The sequence below is a fragment of the Aquarana catesbeiana genome, linkage group LG06 (genome assembly GCF_042186555.1).
Source record: "Aquarana catesbeiana isolate 2022-GZ linkage group LG06, ASM4218655v1, whole genome shotgun sequence".
NCBI classification, from domain to species: domain Eukaryota; kingdom Metazoa; phylum Chordata; class Amphibia; order Anura; family Ranidae; genus Aquarana; species Aquarana catesbeiana.
The window spans coordinates 191,466,548-191,488,265 of NC_133329.1; the positions used below are offsets into that span (position 1 = coordinate 191,466,548).

Sequence of the window (21,718 nt, forward strand, 5' to 3'; positions counted from 1 at the left end):
TTTAGTATTGGGGATGGAAGGCAGGGAGGTAGGGGAGGGGGATGCAGGATTGAGCACAAGTGTGGTAAATATGATAGCAAAATGGAAGATAAGGGGGAACACTTGGAATAGTCACCGAATGAATAGTAACAGTAAGAATAGTAGGATAAGCCCTATGGGCGTTAAAGCACAGAGGGTAATTAAGGATTTTTTTTATATAATGCACCTTACGGAATTGGTAGTGGGGTTTTTTGCTAGTTGCCCTACGGGTTTGGAGTCACAGAGGGTATGGAGGTTTTTTGCACAACATATCGTACTAAGCCTAAAGCTGGGTTTTTCTTTTTTCTTTTCTTTTCTTTTTGGTTTTTGTATTACAGGGTTTTTAGGTGCCCCTTTCTGCTCTTTGCTTTTCTGATGCATTCTAAGGTTTTTAAAATAGGCTCCTGGAATATACGGGGATGGGAAATCCGAATAAGAGATCTGCCATCTTTTCGCTGTTGGAAATAAGGGGGGGTGGGTTTGGTCTGCTTGCAGGAGATCCACCTGACAAAGGACACGACACAATATCTTCAAACCAGGAGGTTTCAGGCCCAATATCACTCGGTTTACTCCTCTTACTCTAGAGGGGTGAGCATATTGGTGAAAAGAGGCGTGGCGTTCTCCTGTCGGCAGACCAGTATAGACAGTATGGGCCGTTATATTTTTCTGTATTGCTCAATAGAAAACAGAATGTATGTTTTAGCTAACATCTATATTCCCCCCACCTTTTAAACTCGAAGTGTTGTACAATCTAATGGAATTCATGTTGGACAAAACGGATATTCCGGTAATAGTCGTAGGAGATTTTAATGAGGTGACGAACAAAGGTCTGGATAGAGAGTTCAAACCGAGAGTTCAAACACATAATTTAGCAGAGGGCCGTTTGGGCCAGTTTTTGGTAGAGGCAGGATTGACAGATGTATGGAGGGTTCGGAATCCTGGAATAAGGCAGTATTCCTGCTTCTCGGCCTCCCACTCCACTTTTTCCAGGATAGATATGACCCTGGGGAATGCAGAAGCGTTGCCGATAATAAAGGACGTAGTATACTTCCCGAGAGGGGTCTCGGACCATTCTCTGATGGTGGTCTCAGTGAATACTGGGGGTAGGGAGGCTCGAGGATTCTGGAAACTGAGTCCATACTGGTTGGAGTTAATGGGGGAACCAGAGAGGATAATAATAAAGTTAGAAGATTTTGTATGATCCAATGAAGGCTCAACTACAGTGGGCATACAATGGGACACCTTGAAGGCATTCCTCAGGGGTATACTGATCCAGGGGGTGGCAGGGGTCAAGAAGAAAGCAAGAGAGTGGGAGGAAGGGATTAGGAGGGATCTGGAGATGGCAGAGAAGCAATTTTTAGAGGATCCAACACTAGAGAGGCAGAAATTGTGGGAGGAGAAACAAGAGTCTTATAGAATAGCAGTGCTAAGGAGGGGGGAGAATAAGCAACTTTTTCAGAGACAACGGATCTTTGGGGAAGGATAAAGCGTGGGACGTATGTTGGCCTATTTAGTGAAAACCAACTCCTCCTCGTCGACAATTCCTGCAATTAGGACCCCAAATGGTGAGATCTCTTCCCAGAGTTCAGAGATTACGGACACATTTGGGAAGTACTATGAAAACTTGTATAGGTCGCAGGGGATTGTCGGAGAGGAGGATATGGATACATTTTTCAAGGATATACTAATCCCTACTGTTTCAGGAGAGGACAGAGAGGAAATAGACGCGCCAATAACATTAGCTGAATTACGCCAAGCGGTGAATGGAATGGCAAACCAAAAATCCCCGGGGCCAGATGGTCTCCCGGTTGAGACCTATAAGCAATATGGGAAAATCCTGTTACCAGAATTACTCAAAACATTGAATTGGGCACTACAGGTAGGGAGGTTGCCTGACTCTATGACCGAAACTAATATTATCCTGCTTCAAAAAGAAGGGGGGGACCCGCTGGAACCGTGGGCATATAGGCCAATATCTTTGCTATGTACGGACGCCAAGATTCTGGCAAGAATACTGGCGTCCAGACTTAATAAAATTATTTATAAACTCATACACTCGGATCAAACGGGATTTATCCCCCACAGGACCACGAGTATGAATATAAGGAGGGTATACCTGAATCTCCAGACCCCGACAGAGAACATGGGGTCAAGAGCCGTAGTGTCTTTAGACATAACTAAGGCCTTTGACAGCCTGGAGTGGGGTTATCTCTTGCGGGTTCTGGAAGAATTCGGCCTAGGTCCCGTTTTTATAAAATGGATAAAAATACTGTATAAGGGCCCGAGCGCGAGGATTAAGGTTAATAACAAAAGCTCAGAAAAAATTTGCTTAGAAAGTGGGATGAGGCAGGGGTGCCCTCTGTCTCCCTTGCTTTTCGCCCTCGCCATGGAGCCATTAGCAATCTATATTAGGTCCTGTTCAAAGGTGAAGGGGTTTGTAAAAGAAGAACAGGAGAGGAGAGGATTGCCCTGTATGCCGACGATGTCCTGTTGTTTCTTGGAGATATGGAGGGCTCCCTTAGGCAGGTAATGGACACAATGGAGAGGTTCGGTAACCTGTCAGGATTAGTGGTGAACTGGAGGAAACTTTTGCTTTTGCCAATAGATACCCCTAATAATCCTTTAACACTGGGAATCCCCCGATTAAAAGTACTCTCAACAATACGTTATCTGGGTATAAACATGACAATAGATCCCAATCAGTATATTGAAGACAACCTAGCTCCACTACTGGATAAATTTAAGTGCAAAATAGACATTTGGAACCGGCTGCCCTTAACAGTAGCAGGGAGAGGCAACTTAATCAAGAGGGTAAGGCTAGGATTAGCCTCCAGAGTTTACAACTGCCAGTTAAGGAGAGGGGAATGGCTCTCCCACATCCAAGGTGTTACTTTCTGCTGGCACAGTTGCAGCATATAAGAGGTGGATGTGCCGACAGAGGTTTGTTGACTCTGGAGGCGCCACATAAGACAGTGGTGGAGGCATTGGAGGCAGACTCTTTCCCTGGTAGCGGCCCCACAATTAGGATGATAACAGAAGTCTGGAAGGCAACAAAGAGCTTAATGGGATATGTTGGGTTCACAGAATATGCCCCCTTGTGGCACAATAGGAATCTACAGGAGGTGGGGGCCCCGGGGGAGTTCAAAGAATGGGAGAGATGGGGCATGAATAGACTATCCCAGCTATATAAAGGGAACGTATTAAAATCCTTTGGGGAACTTCAAACTGAAAATGGAATCCCGAGACAAACTTTCTTTAGATACCTACAAATGAGAGCTGCTTTGAATGCTCAGTTTAGGACGTGCCCCTTAGTGTGGACCGATGCAGCATTGCTTCAGAAAGTGGTTAAATCTGGGAAAATAAAGGGCTTTATCTCAGGAATATATGCGCAATTGTGTAGTAAAAGTACCGTAAGGCCAGAGCATCTTGGTTGTAGGGAAGGATGTGAGGTGGATGTTGGGAAATTAACTGACGTACAATGGAGAAAAATTCTGGAGATCGGGCAGGAGGTCTCAGTATCCCCCGCACAGAGAGTTTCTCATTTAATGCTGGTACATAGAGCATATTATACCCCAAAAAAACTATTTAGATTTGGTTTAAGATTAGATGCTAAATGCCCCAGGTGTGGTGAGGAGGGTGATCTGATACATATGGTCTGGAGATGTCCCAAGCTAGTCCGATATTGGGTGGGGGTAGTAGGAGTCATTAGCGGCAAGTGGGGGATATCTTTGGAAACAGATGTCAGATTATGCATCCTTGGATATAGAGTATGGGATCTGGAGGAGGCAACGCTAAAAACAGCAGTTTTGAGGTGTCTGTATCAAGCCCGGAAGTTGATCATGCAAATATGGCAAACAGTCTCGCCCCCGACGGTTGAGGAGTGGGCAAAAATAGTAAATGAGATAATTTGGAAGGAGAGAGCCCTATATATTAGAAGAGGGAACCTCAAAAAATTTGAAAAGATGTGGAACCCCTGGCTGATAAGCATTGGATGTAAGGATTAACTGAATGAATTTGGGATCCTGGATGGGATGGGGGGGGGGAGGGGTTAGGAGGGAGGGGTAGGGTAAACAGTTATTTGTTGTTTAAACACAGGGCACTTAGTGTCAATTTGTGGATAGAAAAAAAAAAAAAAAAAAAGGAAAAAAAAAAAAAAAGGAGGTTCATCCACTCATTATAGGAAGGCGGACTGCTCGCAGGTGGACAGGCAGCTGGTAGTCCGGCTGATGCTGGTGGCGTCAGCCACACACTCTCTCTGACCAGCTGACAGAGTGCACATGAGTTTGCAATTTTTCCTTTGTTTTTAAATGACCCTGCCCAATCCCTTCATGAGACACTGGCCATTCTATCCAGTTTCACTGGCTGCTCAGGACTCAAGGTTAACCGGGACAAATCAAAAATTTTACCAATTGATAATGCCGTGAAGAATATAGCAGATCCCAACCTTCCTTTATTATGAACCGACAAAATTAAATACCTAGGTATTTACATCTCCGCGTCTACTTCTGACTATCATACCCTTAATTTAGATCCATTGATACAAACAATGAGGGCAAGGCTGAAGTCCTGGGCGCATCTTCCCCTTTCTCTAATTGGATGAATTAATCTATTCAAGATGAAGCGTCTGCCTGCCTTTCTTTATGTTCTCAGACATGCCTCTGTCTGAATACCAAAAAAAAGGTATTTTGACTGATAAACACCATTTTACTCTCCTTTCTCTGGGGCCCAGGTCACCCAAGATTTAGACTGACTGTTTTACAGAGATCCTGGTGTAAAGAAGGTCTGGCTTTTCCTGATCTCCATTCTCATTTTTTAGCCGCCCTGTTATCTCACGCCCACAATTGGATAGTTTCAGATGAGTCCAATGCAGCAGTGGTTCTGGAAGCAGCATGTATGGGGTCTTATAAGGCGCTACGGAATCTAATTTATCAGGGATCCAAGGCGCCCTTTCCTCTTACAGTGCCAATGAGAGCGGTCCTGAGGGCATGGTCAGTGGCCAATTCTATGCGCCCCATGTCTCAGATAGGCAGATAGATGTTCACAATGACATATTTCTTGTTATAAATGCTCAACACCACCATAGCAAATTCCTGGGGATCCAGATGAACCTCATGTATTACACATGGAACTCTAGAATACAAAGAATAGGTCGCATGAAGTGCCCTTTCCACCCATGGCTTTTTCAGTGCCAGAACCTTACTGCCAGTTAAGTGCGTCTCCTGCAACAGCACTATGTGGGGGTTATGCAATTTTAAGTATTGGAAAAGCAGTGACCATTTTATATTTGGAGTTAAGCCCCCTGATGTTCCATGATAGAATGGTCAGCGACTCAACATCTGAGGGGGCCATCATGGAACACCAGGGGGAAATAGAAGCAGGTTGATCCTATCCAACCAGTAGATGCAAATAAACCCATTTGAGCACAGTACATATTCATTTCTGTAAAGTAGGGAAACCCCTCCCCCCAAAACACATAATACCCTACCCAGACATCATGAAAAACAAGTTCAAAGACCAAAACTATAGGCCAAAGAACCATACAAACTGATGTAGGGTTTCGTCCCATAACTGTAAAGAACAGAGAATCCTTAGGTCGCTGGGACCCCTAAAAGTTGGGCCACGGGACCGGAGGTGGATAAAACCCTTCCCGAGGGAGTCCGTCTCGGCTCAGGGAGGGGAATCCAAAGTGTGGGAAGGGAAGCAGGGGACAACAGGGGCACTTCTGGTCAAAGGTGGGTGATTTAGTGGCTATCATTGGAGCTCCTCAGGTAGGAGTGATCAGCAGTCTAGCCAGCAACAGAAGACAAAAAAACATTCCGTTATGGGTAAAAGTGGAATGTAACAGGGAGACATGGACTGAAAGTGATGGAAGCTGGGAGTCACCAGGAGACAGTCCTTCTGAAAATGAAAAGGGAAATTTTGCTACTCCCTGCTGATTGAAGTTGGGCAACTTTTCCCCCTGTTCGTATCCAGCCATTCTGCTTCAGCCACTGGAGTGTTGAAGAAACGAGTGCTGTCACCATCAGTGACTCGTAGCCTGCTGGGATACAAAAGGCCGAATCTCGGAGGTGGCGTCTCACATCAGTAAAGGATTTGCAGCGTTGCTGCACTTCCTGAGAGAAGTCCGGGAAAAAAAGCAATCTGGTATTCTCATACTTAATTTCAGGCATTCCAAGTATGTGGATATTATTTCACCTGAAGCGGTTTTCGGTATCTATTGCGCGCTTCTGGAGCGCTTTCACCTGGAGCTGCAGGGCCTTTACCTCCCTAGAGTCCGACCGGACCGTATCCTCCACCATGGAGACCCTGTCCTCCACCTCAGCTATGCGGGACCGAAATGTATCCATGCCCCAGGGGATAAGACCGACTTCCACTGTCAAGAAGTCAATCTTTGCTGTCAGGGTTTCTTTGCAGGATGTAATGGCCACCAGGATCTCCGCTCCTGTGGGAGCCGCCACCTCAACCGACTCCGCGACCACCTGCGCACTGGTCGCCATCCTAGCCGTGGATTGTCTTGCAGATGAGGCGGGGGGTGAGGAGCTTTTGGACCCGATTTGGAGTAGTGGGTTTTAGGGTGGCCCATCCGAGGTTCGCCCCGAGATGGAGGAGGGTCCTGGGGGGGCCTGTGGGCCGAGAGCTGGGGTGCCAGGAGCAGGGTGAGAGCTGCAGCAGTGGTGATACGCTGGCACAGAAGCACAGTTCCCTGATTGGGGGGATAGCAGGCCGGCTCCGAGGTGCAGGTAACAGGATGAGAGGTGCAGTATTAATGAGCTGCTTGCACTGGATCAGGGCCCACAGCAGGGCACAGCTTCTGTAAGGAGGGAGAGACAGAGAGGGCAGAGCTGTATTACTGGGGCACAGATGGTGGCACAGGGGAGGCAGTATGGTGCTTCCGGGGCACGGATTGTGGCACAGGGAGGACAGCATTGCAGTGCTGGGACACAGTACCTTAGTATGGAGGATTTAGCTGGTCCTGTAGGCCACAAGATGGCGGTGGGCCACGGGTGCCCGAAAATGGCCTCTGTGGATCCCCCAATGCTCGTTCGTGCCCCCTCCCTCCCAGGAACGGCTGACACAGATGTGTATGAATGGGGCGCCTCTCCTCCCGCGGATCTCGGCACCCGAGCCCGGGGATGTCGGAGGCTCGGTAGGCCTCAAGATGGCGGCGGGTGTGTGTGAAGTGTGGAGTCGGCCGCGGACCTGTGGAGAATCGAGCGGTCGGCCGAGCTCCACAATTTCTGCTGGGGCTGGTGCAGATTCTGCCTGGCAGTGTTTAGGGAGCAATTGAAGGCTCTGCTGGTGCTTTTAGTGGCAGGATGGCTGCGGATTAAGTCAGGATCGGCGGAGCTCCTCTGGAACACGTCCTGTTCCTTCTACATCCGGACATGCCCCCCCCAAAATACATGGAGTTTAATAAAAACTGTAATAGAGGTACTCACAAAGGTATATTGTAAACAGGCATGTTGCCAAAAAACTGCCAGATATCCTGGAAGTGGGTCTGATTTGGTTCCTTGATCGCGGTGGTCTCCGGTGGACAGGCTGCGCTGATGGATGCTGACACTTCCTGTCGTTGGAACGCACGCTGTCAACCAAGGGGATGAGGTCACTTCCAGAATCGGGAACGAATAGGCAACACGTTTGCGGAGCTACGCTCCTTCCTCAGGCCTAACGTGGGCTGTGATTGGATCGGGCTTATACAGCCAGTGAATAGCGCTGATAGGTTCAAAAGGCGCTCAATGCATTGGATAATGGTGCGAATGCTCACAACATGGCAAAACAATTAAGGAAGTGACTGATTGGATTACATCAGATACCAAAACAAGTTGATTACATGGTACGTTTAAAAATAAAATTAAAAACAAGCTAAAATTGAAAACGAACATGATCAAAGGCCTATATGTGTGCGTATCAACTGAAACCAATAAGAGACCGAATGAGAGGCCTATTTAAAGCACTGATGGTGCTGTGTGGACCCATAACCTGGATAAACAACAGGAGGTTGCACATAATGCTGGAAAAGAATCAATGATCAATAATGCGGAATAAATTAAAGGAGGAGGATATATGATAGGAAAAATAATAATGACTGAAAAATGAAAAATAGAAAAAAGAGAAAAAAAAGGAGAAAAAATACTAAAAAAATGATAGATAAAAAGTAAATATAAAAATAAAATAAAAAATAAAGTTGAAAATAAAAATAAATATAAATAAAAATAAAATTAAAATGAAAAATAATAAAATAACAATTAAAAAAAAAAAATCTGTCAGAACATCCTACACCAACTACAGATACCGATCAGTCCATGGCACAATCTGTCAGATTTGTGACCCAGTTCCATACCCAACACAAAGCTAGGGAACGTATTCTGGACAGACACCGGTCAATTTTACTTCAGGATCCACAGTTAAAATCCATCAATACACCCAAACCCAAATTCACATATCGGAAAACAAGAAATATCAAAAATCTGGTAGCACCTAGCAAATATAAATCCCCACAAGGTTCCAAAATTGCATTTCCATGTCTCATTCCCTTGGTTGGGATGCATCAGTGCCATAAAAAACTATGCCTGACATGCAACCATGTTACACATGGTCAAAAAGAGTTTACCAACAAAGGCAAGACCTATCAGATCAGCAATTTTTTCAATTGTTCTACAAAATTTGTAGTTTATTGTTTAATCTGTGCGTGTGGGCTTCATTATGTGGGTAGAACCATACGTACTTTGAGAAAAAGGTTTGGAGAGCACCGCCTTCTCGTAGAGGCAGGAGACGACACGCACAGTGTTCCCCTACACTTCCTCAAAAAACATGACCACTCCTCATCCGGTCTCAGAGTCTGGATTATTGAGTACATTTCTGGTATGTTCCCACTGGCAGAGCGTTTCAAACGTCTTTGTCAGAGGGAAACGTACTAGATTTACACTTTGGACTCCCTTGCCCCTGGAGGTTTGAACGAAGAAATAGAGATGAGTAGCCTAATCTGACTACTCTCCTCTTCCTCACCTCCTTATGTTGACACTGTTCCACCATTGCCAACTTTCATTTACCCCCCAATACACCAACACCCCCCCTCCCCCTTTCTCCCCCCCCCTTTTTTCTTTATTTAGGGTATTCCCTAAGTTCACACAGTCCATCCACTACATGTTCATCTTAGAAGACCTGTATTGGCCTTTTCAGACCCATCAGTTACCCAAAGCGCGTGTTATAAAATGTGCTGTGGATCCCCAATTTTATTTAAATCTTTCAATTCCATTCTTTCATCTGATTTTAATTTCATATGCCATCTTCATACTTAATCTCAATTTTATTTCTACATTTATTTTGTATTTTTTATTATTATTATTTTTATTATTCTCATTATTTTTTATATTTTATTTTTTATTTATTGATATTTTATTATTTTTCATTTTTCATTTTATTTTCATTTTTATTTTTATATTTATTTTTATTTTTACTTTTTATTTATTATTTTTTTCACATTTTTTCTTTTTTTTCAATTTTTTATTTTTCAGCCATTATTATTTTTCCTATCATATATCCTCCTCCTTTAATTTATTCAGCATTATTTTTGATTCTTTTCCAGCATTTATGTGCAACCTCCTGTTTGTCCAGGTTATGGGTCCACACAGCCCCATCAGTGCTTTAAATAGGCCTCTCATTTGGTCTCTTATTGGTTTCAGATGCACACACACACACATATAGGCCTTTGATCATGTTCGTTTTAAATTTTAGCTTGTTTTTAATTGTATTTTTAAACGTACCATGTAATAAACTTGTTTTGGTATCTAATGTAATCCAATCAGTCACTTCCTTAATTGTTTTACCATGTTGTGAGCGTTCGCAGCATTATCCAATGCACTGAGCGCCTATTGAACCTATCAGCGCTATCCACTGGCTGTATAAGCCCGGTCCAATCACAGCCCACATTAGGCCTGAGGAAGGAGCGTAGCTCCGCAAACGCGTCGCCTATTCGTTCCCGATTCCAGAAGTGACCTCATCCCCTTGGTTGACAGCGTGCGTTCCAACGACAGGAAGTGTCGACATCCATCGGCGCAGCTAGTCCATCGGAGACCACCACGATCAAGGAACCAGATCAGACCTACTTCCAGAATATCCATCAGTTTTTTGCCAACATGCCTGTTTACAATGTAACAAATAAAACAAAAATGATGCAGTGCTAAGAATTATCTGTAGTGAAAAGAAAGTGACTTAGACTAAGGAATAGTCTCATAGATGTCAATTTGTGAAAATTGATATACATATAAACAATGAATTACATGCATAAAATTATGTGCAATGAGCTTGGCCAATCCCCAGACGTCCTATTGTGACAAAACGCGTAGGGAGCAGCCTGCGACGTCATCACGTTTTTCTCGGATGGACTAATACACGAACTTAGGAAGTGGAGGTTTATAGATGGAGACGCTGGGACTAATACACATGTTTTATCTCACCGCTCCTTACCCACTGCAACATTGTAAGTGTGTTTTTACTTTTAATAAATCAATCTTTTTTTGTACATGCTACAGATGGACTTTTTTCATTTTATATCCCCGAGAATCATCTGTTGGTAGTTGCTGCTGTGCGTGTTGGGTTGTGGGGAGACCGATTTCCCTGTGCTGGGCGAGACTGCCGTAATAGCAGTCATCGCCATCTGGTAAGCGCATTTAATTTTTCATCTTGAGTGTGAAGAGACACAGAAGATACCCTTCGTTTTCCTGGCACTTTCACGGATGATTGCTTTGTTTTGGTCACCTTTTTGGACTGTTACGAAATCCTTCGTTTTATCTCAATATCAGTGTATTTCACTCACAAGTTAATTATTTATTTGTTTTATGGTGTATATGTTTTATGGTGTATATGTTTTAAGGCTTATATATATACTAATTATCACAAACTGTTTTCTCTATGAGACTTTACTTTAGCCTTTTTTTCACCTCTTTTTACACAGTCACTATTTATTTATTCATCCTTAATTTTATGCATGTGATTCATTGTTTATATGTATATCAATTTTCACAAATTGACATCTATGAGACTATGCCTTAGTCTTTCTTAGTCACTTTCTTTTCACTACAGATAATTCTTAGCGCTGCATCATTTTTGTTTTATTTGTTACTTTGAGGTTTGATACTAGACTTCTAGGTGCTGGCAACTTTGTTTTTTACTCATATTTTATTTGCATATATTATTTGTCCTTTGAGCGCAGCTTTTTTCTCGATTTTCCTGTTTACAGTGTACCTTTGTGAGTACCTCTCTTACAGTTTTTATTAAACTCCATGTATTTTACTGCACTTAGAGTGGCGCCTTTGTTTCATCTCCAGATTGTCCAGAGGATTGCTTCTTTCCCTCAACGGGGCTGCCTTCTTAAGTTGCTATCGTCTCATGAACCTTTATGGACATTACCATAGCCCATATGGACATTATTACAGCCAATGTCATTTATAAACTTTCATTTTTTATTTTCCTTTTCATTGTATTGTTTTATTCACTAGTTCCCCGTTGGGAGCAATAGGGCTAGGGGTTTACACTGTGTTGGGCTCAGCATTCACTTTATCCTTATATGATATTGTGGTATAGAGTGATCTTTATTTGGTTTAGGCTAGGAGCATTTCTGAGGGGAATTGGTTTCCTTGAAGGATATGTTTACATAATCTTGTGAGGTGGGGGGTTAGTGTGAAAGCAAATTTTTTATAACAGGTTGTGGAGTATCCGTCTGGGCCTGAGGCTGTTGAGGTTTTTAGCGCGCCTATAATTCTGTTGATTTCTGTGTCTGAGCAAGGGGCGTTGAGGGATTCTATTTGTTGGTTGGTGAGAGTGGGAAGTGTAATATCATTAAGCCAGTGTAAGGAGGATTGTTTAGGTGATATTGAGGAGTAGAGAGAAGTTTTTTGTAGAAGTCTAGAAAAATGTTCATCACTCCTTTGGGGTGAGATATCAAGTTGCCTGATGAATTGCTTAATTTATAGGTTTTGTGGTATGGTTTAATTTTCTAGCAGACATAGTGGAATATGTATTGCTGTTTAGTAAAAATCTGGCTTTAGACCATCTAAGAGCTTTTTCCGTATCTGAAGTTAGTAGGGTGTCTAATGCAATGCGTTTTTCTTGGATTTGGTTAAGGAGATCTCTAGATGGGTTTTGATTGTTTTTATAGTATAGGCGGTCTAGGTCTTTGGTAAGGGACTTTATATCAGCTAATTTGGATTTGTTTTTTGATAATGCTATGTTAATTAAGTGGCCTCTCATGACTGCCTTGTGTGCCATCCACAATGTGGTGGGTGGCATTTCTAGGGCTATGTTATGTGTGAAATAATGTTCTAGGTGGTATGAGAGTTGTTGAGTAATTATTTGGTCAGTTAGGAGGGAATCGTTTATGCGCCATGTATGTGTTGTGGCTGCTAGGCCTATATGTGTAGTGGTGAAGGAGACTATGTGGTGATCTGACCAGGGACAAGAGTGGATCTCCACTTTTGAGGAGTTGGCTAGGAGGACTGGAGTACAGAAAATGTAGTCCAGACGTCCAAAACTATCATGAGGATGAGAATAAAATGTGTAGGCTTTGACACCTACATTATGTACTCTCCACGTGACTACAAGTTGGTGATTGTTTAGGGTGCGGTTTAAAGATTTGGGAAATGCTTTAGAAGAAGGAACCACTCGTCTCCTATCTAGTGCTGAGTGGGCTGTTAGGTTGAAATTGCCCCCTACTATTAGATGAGGGGAGTAGTATTTATCCAAGGTGTCAAAAAATTGTGCAAAAAAGCTTGATTGTGCTTCATTGGTAGCATATACTGATGCTATTGTGATCAGACGTCCTTTTATTGAGCCTTTTATAATCAAATATCGACTGTCAGGATCTCCAAAGATACTGTGGGTTTGAAAAACCACCAAATTCTTTATAAAAATTGCTACACCTCTGGATTTGGTATTGTATGTCGTGTAGTAGTATTGACTGTATGTATTGTCAAAGAACTTGGGGTGTCTGTAGCAAAGTGGGTTTCTTGTATCAAAATTATATCAGCCCCCAATCTTTTGTAGTGACGAAATGCTTTTTTTCTTTCTGGGGTGAATTGATGCCCTGAGCATTGTGAGATATCACTCTAAGACCCATTTGTTAGATAGCGCATAACTGAGGTGCTTATAGAGTGATATCAATAATATGACACAAGAACATCACTTTCGATCCCAACGTCGTCGTTAAAATTGTTGTTTGACTGGGGAAGGAAAATGATCTGAAGGGTATCTCTCTCATGACGAAGTATAATTTGTCACCTGTATATATTATAATCAAATATAGTAAATTAGACTGTAAAATGTATAAAGTTGACCTTATTATAAAAAATAACTTGTACAAAAACTTAATATAAGTTTTTAGAAACTTGTAACTTGAGAACTGGAGGTCAAACTGAAAAAAGCAGTTTGGTCTAAAAAACAAAAAACTTGGACTAAAATGTCCATTACTCTCCCGGGGAGTCCAGTCATGAAGAACCCACATGAATATGGTCAGAAGCACTAAAATTAGTGCCGACCAATACATGAGTAGACTACCCGGCATGAGTTGGGGGTCGATCAAACGGAGATGGAGAGCAAAAGCATGTCTCCTATTCTTGCATATTCAGATTGAAAAAAGCCTGCATACTATAACATATTTTGTCCCTTCAAACATTATCTTTAGAGTTCATGGGAAGACTTATATAATGATATATTTGGTCTGTATGAAAGACCTCATTCAAAAAGAAAAAAAGAAAAAAAGGGGGGTGGTAAAAAAAAAAAGGAGTGGAGAGAACAGGGAAGGTCCTGCAGCATATCCCATAAAATTGTGGAATATTTGGTGGTAGTCCTGATGTTACGAGAGATAATACAGAATTAAAAAAAAATAAAAAGAGGGGGGGTGGTAAAAAAAAAAAAAAAGAAAAAAAAGGAAAAAATAAAGTTTTCTCTTTTCTTTCCTTTCTCCTTGCATTGAGCCTCGTTATGGTCTTTTAGTGACTTCCTTGTGTTGAACTTTGTAATATAGGATGTTCTGGGGAGCACAAGGCAAAAAAAATGTCTTCTTTTTAATTTCCTTATCTTTCCTAGTTGAAACTGGAAGGAATTTGTCTTTCAACTTGCTTGCAGAGAACCTATGAGTCTGAGTATGAATCTATGAGAACCCATTTCTTAAAGGTTGTCTCATTCTTCTTTGGTCTCGTCTTTAAGAAGGGGTAGCCCAGATGGCAGATGATAAAGGTGTAGATGGAGGTCTTGGATTTAATTCTGGATCAAGCAAACCCAATTTGACCAAAAGATTTTTGCCTTCTGCCACATTCAGGACTGTATATGTAGTGCCATTATGGGGCACCGTTAATTTAAACAGAAATCCCCATTTGTATCTTATGTGAGCAGACTGCAGAATAGAAGTGATTTCCTTCATCTTGCGTCTTCTTTTAAGTGTGGCTTGAGATGTATCTGGGATTATCTGAATCTGTGAGCCATTTAAATCTATGTTGTGTGAGTTTCTTAAAATATTCTCTTTTGTAATGAAGTCCTTCATGCAAAGTATGATGTCTCTTGAGGGTTTGTCAGGAGGAGGTTTAGGACGGAAGGCTCTGTGTAACCTATTACACACAAATGAAGATGGAGGATTGTCAGGAAGGAGAGATTGAAAAATCTTGGAAACAGCAGGCATCAGTTCTGTGACTGACTCAGGAATACCACGGAGTCTTAAATTGTTCCTGCGATTTCTATTGTCCAGATCTTCAACTTGAAATTAGAGGTAGGAGTAATTAAAAGTAACTAAAAGCTCAAAATCCTTCCTTAAATCATTGTGTGCCAGGGATAATTAGTCATGCTTAGTCTCTAGTATGTCTGTGCATCCTCCCAGGGAAGCTATCTGCTGCTTAAGTGTGCTGGTTGATTTGTGTAATTCTGACTGAATTTTGTTAGCCAGTTTGTCATATATTGCAGAGAGACCAGGCATCTAGGTCTGCTTTAGTAAGTTGAGAAGTGTACTCACTGTCTTTTGATGATGCAGTCTTCTCTGGAGAGGCACACAAGGCAGTAGGGGATGCCTGGGGAGAGGAGCGGGCGCCATCTTGAGACATCTTGTTCTTGTCTTTAGTCCAGAGCAAATAATGTGTTAGGGAGTGCTGTGACTGGCGACCGAGCGCCCTTCTGCCTAAAGGCATGCACGAGGGTATCCTGCAGGGGTGCAGCTACAATTTAAGTGTCTGGTGTGATGATTAGCCCTGTGGATTGAGCTGTAAACTCCGTGATCGGCGGAGCTGCTAAGAAGAGCTGCCATTCCTCATTGCACCGTGCATACACCCGACACAACAGATTTTTATACTATGCCAGCATGTATACCGCAATAATTCCTTAAAGGGCCAGACAAAGGATATAAAGAATCACTCCAGACTACAACACTATAAAATAATGGAAACATTCAAAATATTAAAAAAATTGTGTATCCCGCTCTACTTGTGAACAAGGGGGGGATCACAAAAAAAACCAAAATACAAAATCTCCACATTTCTTTAAAAATTAGTTAAAAAACAATTAAGGTCTATTTCAGTTTTTCTTTTTTAATAAATCTACAAAAATGTCAACAATTCTGTGTTTTTCTGTCAATATGGGGTGCTGTGTGTACATTAATGAGGAAAAAAAATGACCTTAAATGATTTTAGCAAATGGCTGCAATATAACAAAGAGTGAAAAAGGGGGTCTGAATATTTTCCGTCCCCACTGTATATTATTTTATCCCTGCCCGTTATATTTAATTCATTATCACTCCCATTATTTTTAAAACTAATTTTATTACACACACACACACGCACACATATATATATATATATATATATATATATATATATATATATATATATATATATATATATATGCCCCTTCCTTTATTTAGTGCTAATGCATCCCTTAATAAAAGCACCAGATACATTTTATGTGGTAAATTCAAGAAACTTGAATGTCTTATACATTCCACAAACCTACAATGGTGGGATAGATATTTTCTGGATAAATATCTTGAAAATAGAATCTCACCTAGAGGTTTGAGAATAGTAAAAAAATTTAACTTTTCTGGGGCCTGAAGAAGCCAAAGAATGGTTTAACCACTTGACGACCGCCCCACGCCGATTTACGTCGGCAAGGTGGCACGGACAGGCTAAATCACGTATATATATGTGATTTGCCTTCCGCGGGTGGGGGGTCCGATCGGACCCCCCCCCCGGTGCCCGAGGCGGTCGTCTTTGGTCCCACGGCGATTGGAGATGAGGGGGAGGCCATCCGTTCGTGGCCCCCCCCTCGCGATCGCCGCCGGCCAATCACATCATTCCTTTGCTGCTGTATGCTAAACAGCAGCAAAGGAAATGATGTCATCTCTCCTCGGCTCGGTAATTTCCGTTCCGGCCCGAGGAGAGAAGACAGGTATGTGAGTGCACCAACACTACACAACACAGTAGAACATGCCAGGCACACTAAACACCCCGATCCCCCCCCCCCCGATCGCCCCCCCGATCCCCCCCCAATCACCCCCCCCTGTCACAAACTGACACCAGTAGTTTTTTTTTTTTTTTTTCTGATTACTGCATTGGTGTCAGTTTGTGACAGTTACAGTGTTGGGGCAGTTAGTATTACCCCCCTGTAGGTCTAGGATACCCCCCTAACCCCCCCTAATAAAGTTTTAACCCCTTGATCACCCCCTGTCACCAGTGTCGCTAAGCAATCATTTTTCTGATGGCTGTATTAGTGTCGCTGGTGACGCTAGTTAGGGACCTAAATATTTAGGTTCGCCGTCAGCGTTTTATAGCGACAGGGACCCCCATATACTACCTAATAAATGTTTTAACCCCTTGATGGCCCCCTAGTTAACCCTTTCACCACTGATCACCGTATAAGTGTTACGGGTGACGCTGGTTAGTTTGTTTATTTTTTTTAGTGTCAGGGCACCCACCGTTTATTACCGAATAAAGGTTTAGCCCCCTGATCGCCCGGCGGTGATATGCGTCGCCCCAGGCAGCGTCAGATTAGCGCCAGTACCGCTAACACCCACGCACGCAGCATACGCCTCCCTTAGTGGTATAGTATCTGATCGGATCAGTATCTGATCGGATCAATATCTGATCCGATCAGATCTATACTAGCGTCCCCAGCAGTTTAGGGTTCCCAAAAACACAGTGTTAGCGGGATCAGCCCAGATACCTGCTAGCACCTGCGTTTTGCCCCTCCGCCCGGCCCACCCAAGTGCAGTATCGATCGTTTACTGTCACTTACAAAACACTAAACGCATAACTGCAGCGTTCGCAGAGTCAGGCCTGATCCCTGCGATCGCTAACATTTTTTTGGTAGCATTTTGGTGAACTGGCAAGCACCAGCCCCAAGCAGCGTCAGATTAGCGCCAGTACCGCTAACACCCACGCACGCACCGTACACCTCCCTTAGTGGTATAGTATCTGAACGGATCAATATCTGATCCGATCAGATCTATACTAGCGTCCCCAGCAGTTTAGGGTTCCCAAAAACGCAGTGTTAGCGGGATCAGCCCAGATACCTGCTAGCACCTGCATTTTGCCCCTCCGCCCGGCCCAGCCCACCCAAGTGCAGTATCGATCGATCACTGTCACTTACAAAACACTAAATGCATAACTGCAGCGTTCGCAGAGTCAGGCCTGATCCCTGCGATCGCTAACAGTTTTTTTGGTAGCTTTTTATTGAACTGGCAAGCGCCAGCGGCCTAGTACACCCCGGTCGTAGTCAAACCAGCACTGCAGTAACACTTGGTGACGTGGCGAGTCCCATAAGTGCAGTTCAAGCTGGTGAGGTGGCAAGCACAAGTAGTGTCCCGTTGCCACCAAGAAGACAAACACAGGCCCGTCGTGCCCATAGTGCCCTTCCTGCTGCATTCGCCAATCCTAATTGGGAACCCATCACTTCTGCAGCGCCCGTACTTCCCCCATTCACATCCCCAACCAAATGCAGTTGGCTGCATGAGAGGCATTTTCTTTATGTCCTCCCGAGTACCCCTACCCAACGAACCCCCAAAAAAGATGTCGTGTCTGCAGCAAGCGCGGATATAGGCGTGACACGCGCTATTATTGTCCCTCCTGTCCTGACAATCCTGGTCTTTGCATTGGTGAATGTTTTGAACGCTACCATTCATTAGTTGAGTATTAGCGTAGGGTACAGCATTGCACAGACTAGGCACACTTTCACAGGGTCTCCCAAGATGCCATCACATTTTGAGAGACCCGAACCTGGAACCGGTTACCGTTATAAAAGTTAGTTACAAAAAAAGTGTCAAAAAAAAAAAAAAAATATATAAAATAAAAAAAAATAGTTGTCGTTTTATTGTTCTCTCTCTCTCTATTCTCTCTCTCTTGTTTTGCTCTTTTTTACTGTATTCTATTCTGCAATGTTTTATTGTTATTATGTTTTATCATGTTTGCTTTTCAGGTATGCAATTTTTTATACTTTACCTTTTACTGTGCTTTATTGTTAACCATTTTTTTGTCTTCAGGTACGCCATTCACGACTTTGAATGGTTATACCAGAATGATGCCTGCAGGTTTAGGTATCATCTTGGTATCATTCTTTTCAGCCAGCGGTCGGCTTTCATGTAAAAGCAATCCTAGCGGCTAATTAGCCTCTAGACTGCTTTTACAAGCCGTGGGAGGGAATGACCCCCCCCACCGTCTTCCGTGTTTTTCTCTGGCTCTCCTGTCTCAACAGGGAACCTGAGAATGCAGCCGGTGATTCAGCCAGCTGACCATAGAGCTGATCAGAGACCAGAGTGGCTCCAAACATCTCTATGGCCTAAGAAACCGGAAGCTACGAGCATTTTATGACTTAGATTTCGCCAGATGTAAATAGCGCCATTGGGAAATTGGGGAAGCATTTTATCACACCGATCTTGGTGTCATCAGATGCTTTGAGGGCAGAGGAGAGATCTAGGGTCTAATAGACCCCAATTTTTTCAAAAAAGAGTACCTGTCACTACCTATTGCTATCATAGGGGATATTTACATTCCCCGAGATAACAATAAAAATGATTAAAAAAAAAAAAAAAATGAAAGGAACAGTTTAAAAATAAGATAAAAAAGCAAAAAAATAATAAAGAAAAAAAAAGAAAAAAAAAAAGCACCCCTGTCGCCCCCTGCTCTCGCGCTAAGGCGAACGCAAGCGGCGGTCTGTCGTCAAACGTAAACAGCAATTGCACCATGCATGTGAGGTATCGCCGCGAAGGTCAGATCGAGGGCAGTAATTTTTGCAGTAGACCTCCTCTGTAAATCTAAAGTGGTAACCTGTAAAGGCTTTTAAAGGCTTTTAAAAATGTATTTATTTTGTTGCCACTGCACGTTTGTGCGCAATTTTAAAGCATGTCATGTTTGGTATCCATGTACTCGGCCTAAGATCATCTTTTTTATTTCATCAAACATTTGGGCAATATAGTGTGTTTTAGTGCATTAAAATTTAAAAAAGTGTGTTTTTTCCCCAAAAAATGCGTTTGAAAAATCGCTGCGCAAATACTGTGTGAAAAAAAAAAATGAAACACCCACCATTTTAATCTGTAGGGCATTTGCTTTAAAAAAATATATAATGTTTGGGGGTTCAAAGTAATTTTTTTGCAAAAAAAAAATAACTTTTTCATGTAAACAATGAGTGTCAGAAAGGGCTTTGTCTTCAAGTGGTTAGAAGAGTGATGTGTGACATAAGCTTCTAAATGTTGTGCATAAAATGCCAGGACAGTTCAAAACGCCCCCAAATGACCCCATTTTGGAAAGTAGACACCCCAAGCTATTTGCTGAGAGGCATGTCGAGTCCATGGAATATTTTATATTGCGACACAAGTTGCGGGAAAGAGACAAATTTTTTTTTTTTTTGCACAAAGTTGTCACTAAATGATATATTGCTCAAACATGCCATGGGAATATGTGAAATTACACCCCAAAATACATTCTGCTGCTTCTCCTGAGTATGGGGATACCACATGTGTGAGACTTTTTGGGAGCCTATCCGCGTACGGGACCCCGAAAACCAAGCACTGCCTTCAGGCTTTCTAAGGGCGTGAATTTTTGATTTCACTCTTCACTGCCTATCACAGTTTCGGAGGCCATGGAAAGCCCAGGTGGCACAAAACCCCCCAAATGACCCCATTTTGGAAAGTAGACACCCCAAGCTATTTGCTGAGAGGTATAGTGAGTATTTTGCAGACCTCACTTTTTGTCACAAAGTTTTGAAAATTGAAAAAAGAAAAAAAAAAAAAGTTTTTTCTTGTCTTTCTTCATTTTCAAAAACAAATGAGAGCTGCAAAATACTCACCATGCCTCTCAGCAAATAGCTTGGGGTGTCTACTTTCCAAAATGGGGTCATTTGGGGGGGTATTGTGCCACCTGGGCATTCCATGGCCTCCGAAACTGTGATAGGCAGTGAAGAGTGAAATCAGGGTATCCCCATACTCAGGAGAAGCAGCTAAATGTATTTTGGGGTGTAATTCCACATATGCCCATGGCCTGTGTGAGCAATATATCATTTAGTGACAACTTTGTGCAAAAAAAAAAAAAAAAAAAAGTGTCACTTTCCCGCAACTTGTGTCAAAATATAAAATATTCCATGGACTCAATATGCCTCTCAGCAAATAGCTTGGGGTGTCTACTTTCCAAAATGGGGTCATTTGGGGGGGGTTTTGTGCCACCTGGGCATTCCATGGCCTCCGAAACTGTGATAGGCGGTAAAGAGTGAAATCAAAAATTTACACCCTTAGAAATCCTGAAGGCGGTGCTTGGTTTTCGGGGCCCCGTACGCGGCTAAGCTCCCAAAAAGTCCCACACATGTGGTATCCCCATACTCAGGAGAAGCAGCTGAATGTATTTTGGGGTGCAATTCCACATAGGCCCATGGCCTGTGTGAGCAATATATCATTTAGTGACAACTTTTTGTAAATTTTTTTTTTTTTTTTTTGTCATTATTCAATCACTTGGGACAAAAAAAATAAATATTCAATGGGTTCAACATGCCTCTCAGCAATTTCCTTGGGGTGTCTACTTTCCAAAATGGGGTCATTTGGGGGGGTTTTGTACTGCCCTGCCATTTTAGCACCTCAAGAAATGACATAGGCAGTCATAAACTAAAAGCTGTGTAAATTACAGAAAATGTACCCTAGTTTGTAGACGCTATAACTTTTGCGGAAACCAATAAATATATGCTTATTGACATTTTTTTTACCAAAGACATGTGGCCGAATACATTTTGGCCTAAATGTATGACTAAAATTTAGTTTATTGGATTTTTTTTATAACAAAAAGTAGAAAATATCATTTTTTTTCAAAATTTTCGGTGTTTTTCCGTTTATAGCGCAAAAAATAAAAACTGCAGAGGTGATCAAATACCATCAAAAGAAAGCTCTATTTGTGGGAAGAAAAGGACGCAAATTTCGTTTGGGTACAGCATTGCATGACCGCGCAATTAGCAGTTAAAGCGATGCAGTGCCAAATTGGAAAAAGACCTCTGGTCCTTAGGCAGCATAATGGTCCGGGCTCAAGTGGTTAATATCTCTGAATTTGGCACCACTAAGTGGATTGCCATTTTAGTCAAACACAGGGCAGCCAAATTTGAACAACTTACACAACAAGTCCAAATACTATCTCAGGAGATCAAGGATATGGGTCAGAAAGTTCCCATGTCTTGGTTTGATACCTTGAAAAGAAAC

At 42.5% G+C, this 21,718-nt stretch overlaps 1 protein-coding gene across 3 annotated transcripts in view; it reads right to left on the bottom strand.

The window, feature by feature from the left end:
- The window catches only part of NTAN1 (N-terminal asparagine amidase), a 1,046,973-nt gene that overhangs the window by 209,649 nt on the left and 815,606 nt on the right, over nt 1-21,718 (bottom strand). The window lies entirely within an intron of this gene.